Genomic DNA, 4292 nt, shown 5'->3' on the forward strand with positions numbered 1-4292 from the left:
TGTCCTGAATACAAATGACATACACATGAAGGTAATGTTTATGTGAACATTTTGATATCTTATTTGCATTTTTCTGAGTTCATATCAATTTGTTACGAATTTTCGAAGTATTGGTCAAACGGTCAAAGGGCATTCGGGTGACCTCGGAGGATAATCTAAGGGTGAGACTGAGAAGAGTCGAAAAGTAAGGGCAAAACGCATGGGTAGGTTCCAACTAGGGGCAAAAATGCATTTGTCCCACATATATAAACGCTAACGACATGATGGTTCCAGCATGCCATGATTAACTACTCCAAACCATTGCATGCTTTGCAAAAAAACCAGACGAATCTCAGTAACAGGAGCACTAGGTGATTAATGCAAGAAGTAATTTGTAGATTACAAAGTGAACAAGTGAAGGATTTATATCTCTCCCTGTGGAACAACTAAGTTGATGAAGACATGCAGCAACAACAATAGAAGCCTTGCATTATTGGTTTGGTCGGGTCGACGCTGGAAAGAGCGTCGATGTACATGATCAGCACCCGAGCAGCTCAGCTTCTCTATACCCTACCTCAACTCACCTGTGCGGTTGCTGCAGTTCGATACAAGTGTGTAAATACAACATACTTTGCATCATATATCTAGACTATAAATCTTATTCTCACCAGCATTTGTGCATCAAAATCACTACTAAAAATAAAAATATGGCATGTAGTAATGGTAACAGGCTGCTGTAGTAGTATATATTTATGGTAGGTCAATGGCAGAGCATGAAAGTTCCATCAGGTTGTATGTAGTACTACTTCGAAAGTACACGTTTTGTAGCTAGTGTATGTGCCATACTATTTCATGCTAATGCATGGGCATACAAGATGCAGTAAAGAGAACTTATATAGTTCATTTAGAATAAATTAACAAGCCAGAGTAGCCAATGACAATAATGTGCCAAGTTTGTTGTCATTGCATTTGTAACCAACAAGGTTAAGTTTCAGTAAGTGCAAACATGCATTGTCATGTCAGTATATGACCGCTAGCAAGAACACAGCATGAGAAAAACAGGCATCAGTTTCTAGACCTGGCCACTATAGTACTTCTCAACTATTAAAGTAAGAGATGCCCCATGCTCATTGAAACCTATAGACAAACTTGCTCAACAAAAGAGAGGCAAGAAAGCACAAGCTTGTAAATGATTTGCGATAAAAACCCATACAACACGCTAACGCACAATGAATTGCCATGATCCATGTTTAATTTTCTTTCCCACCCCACTTGTTTGCTCATTATAGAAACTAGAGGTAAACAACTCACACATTGGCCTGTGTTTACTGATTAGAATGATAACAGCCAACAACTCACAGAGAGGCATTTGTCCATACTATGGAAACACCAAATGCAGCAACTAATAATTAGACAAAGACCAAACTAATAATTTGCATCGGTACTATTTGTACTGGTGAAAGAGCCTAGCACAAGCAAACATGGGGCATCTAATTGATCTAACAATGTAGAGCATAGAAGATGAACAGATGAATAAGTGGGGATTTGGGTTGTGCGAATTGATTCAACCTTGGCAGCCGTCGGTGAGCTTGACCTGGATGCCCTTGTCGACGAACTTGGCCAGGTTGAGCGTCGTCTTCTTGCGCCCCACCTGAGCAAAAAAACAAATATGAAAACATCAACGACACGCTTGCACCAGCACGAATCGAATCACCGAACCAGCCCGCCTCACCAACTTACCATCTCACCAGCCAAATCCTCCTCCACCGACCTGCACTCGCCTCAGGCATGTGGACCGAGGGGGAGCCTGGGTGAGGAGTTTGCCCTAGAAATCGATTGCCCCCAAAGTGGAGGAAGTCGGGAAGGATCACCTAGGGAAGATAGGGTGTCGAAGGAAGACGCCGGTGTTGAATCTCTGGTAGCGGCTGGGCATTGAAGATCTTGCAGCACACGTCGAGGAGGCAGCGGGCTCCTCTTCTCGCTTGCCTCTGCATCTCGCCTGATCCGCTCCGCGGGCAGGCGTCTTCATTCGAGCAGGGAGGCGGCAGGCGTACTTCGCATTTTTGTTGATGGTGAGGCAGGCAGCGATCGGAGCTGCCGGCGGCTGCCAGATCGGGGGAGGGTTAGGCAGAAATCCTAACCCCAGCATAGAAGGAGGAGGGGACATGTCATGGCCTCTCCTAGACTAGTGGATATGTGGGATGAAGGCTCACTATAGAAACTAGAGGTAAACAACTCATGAAGAGGCATTTGTTTGCTGATTAGAATGAAAATAGCAAACAACTCACATAGAGGCATTTGTCAATACTACGGAAACACCAAATGCAGCAACTAATAATTAGAGAAAGACCAAACTAATAATTTGCATCGGTACTATTTGTACTGGTCCCTAAGAATCTCGTTACGCCAAAATACTGCACCGGTGAAAGAGCTTAGCGCAAGCAAACAGGGGGGCATCTAATGGATCTAACGACGTGGAGCATAGCAGATGAACAGATGAATAAGTGGGGATTTGGGTTATGAGAATCAAATCAACCTTGGTGGTCGCCGGTGAGCTTGACCTGGATGCCCTTGTCGACAAACTTGGTCTGGTTGAGCGTCGTCTTCTTGCTCCCCACCTGAGCAAAAAAACAAACAACCAAGGTTCAATGACATGCTCGCACCAACACGAATCAAATCACCAAACCAACCCGTAGCACCAACTTACCCTCTCACCAGCCAAATCCTCCTCCGCCGACCTGCACTCGCCCAAGGAACGTGGACCGAGGGGGAGCCTGGGCGATGAGTTTGCCCTGGAAATTGATTGCAGCCGCAGCTCAGGAAATCAGGAAGGATCAACCTGGGGAAGATAGGCCGTCATAGGAAGACACCGACGTTGAATATCCGGCAGTGGCTTGGCATTGAATATCTTGTGGCACACTTCAAGGAGGCGGGAGGCTCCTCTTCTCGCTTGCCTCTGCATCTCGCCTGATCCGCTCGGCGTGCAGGCATCTTCGTTCGAGCAGTGAGGCGGCTGGAGTAGTTGGCCTCTTTGTTGATGGTGAGGCAGGTGGCGATCTAAGCAGCCGGCGGCTGCCGGATCGGGGGAGGGTTAGGCAGAAATCCTAACCCCAGCAGATAAGGAGGAGGGGGGATGTCATGGCCTCGTCTGGACTAGTGGATGTGGGGGATGAAGGCGAGGGGAGGGGGATAGCGAAGAGGAGGTCGGCAATGGGTGGGGGCGGCGGTGATGGATTGGCGGAAAAGGTGTGGGAGGGAGGGGAGGGTGCAGAACGGCGGTGAGCGAAGAGTTAGGTGGGTGGTGGATCTAGATCGGGCAGCGGCGATGGGAGGCGGCTGCAAGCACTAGGGTTGAGAGAGGGGTTTGTTGCGCGTGCACGCGCGCGCGAGAGAGAGAGACAGATAGATAGGTAGATAGATAGAGATATAGAGAGAGAGAGAGAGGAGCGCTAGGATGGATGGACGGATGTATGGATGGAATGTTTCCCATGTCATCGATCCAGGCCACAACTGATTCCACCAATCAGAGTTAAGCTTATATAATTTTTTTTCTTTTGTTTCTCTCATAGTTCTTACCCTCTTATTCAGGATAAACATTTAACGCAATAACATGTTATATTTTATTCAAATGAACCAATATTTTGCACATGTGTGTATGTAGGGATGACAAACAATGTTGATTTGGGTGGTTTTCATTTCCTTTGCACAAAAGAACCATTTTCCATTTTTGCAAATGCCCAAAACGAGTTTTTTTGTGAAGGACCTACCATATATTTGTTGCAAAATTGGACCAAATCAATTTCCTAAAATAGTAGGCCATATTTATTGTCCAATTGACCAAAAAGTTGGTGTCAAAAGCTTTGATCCACCTCTCGTTAAAACGACAAATTTCCGCCTATTCAGTTGGAAGTGGGTCAAGTTTGAACTACAGCTACCTCATAGTTCGTTCAATTTTTTATAAAAATCATTTCTAGGTACAAGAGAAACACCAAAAGTTTTTGAAGATTCAACCACTAGCTAGGAACGGTCATGCCCACCGTTTTAACCGCATTTTGAAATGGACATGAAAAATTCAAAAAAATAAAAAAAACCTTTGCATTGCTTCATTATATGTGACCAGGTTAACTAGAAAAATAATAAACTTTTAATACAGCAATTATCTTAAAAGAAGTGTTCTCAGCAATGAGCTATCATGTGTGAAGATTCATGGCTTTCAAGCCAAATGATCAATCTTATTTCCACATTCTTGGCATAGTTTGTTCAAATGATCTCATATTGTGCAGAATGGTGGAATGGCAAACAATGTTCCCTAA

General features: G+C 44.9%; 1 long non-coding RNA gene across 1 annotated transcript; it reads right to left on the minus strand.

Annotated features, from left to right (window-relative positions):
• Positions 1-524: 524 nt before the first annotated feature.
• Positions 525-3112, minus strand: LOC123094787 (uncharacterized). The gene is made up of 4 exons (XR_006445973.1): positions 2687-3112; positions 2516-2597; positions 1549-1630; positions 525-574 (listed from the first exon to the last, which is right to left on the minus strand). It is a non-coding gene; the product is annotated as an uncharacterized lncRNA (long non-coding RNA).
• Between the last annotated feature and the right edge of the window lie 1180 nt (positions 3113-4292).

This window comes from Triticum aestivum, chromosome 4B, assembly GCF_018294505.1.
Source record: "Triticum aestivum cultivar Chinese Spring chromosome 4B, IWGSC CS RefSeq v2.1, whole genome shotgun sequence".
NCBI lineage: Eukaryota > Viridiplantae > Streptophyta > Magnoliopsida > Poales > Poaceae > Triticum > Triticum aestivum.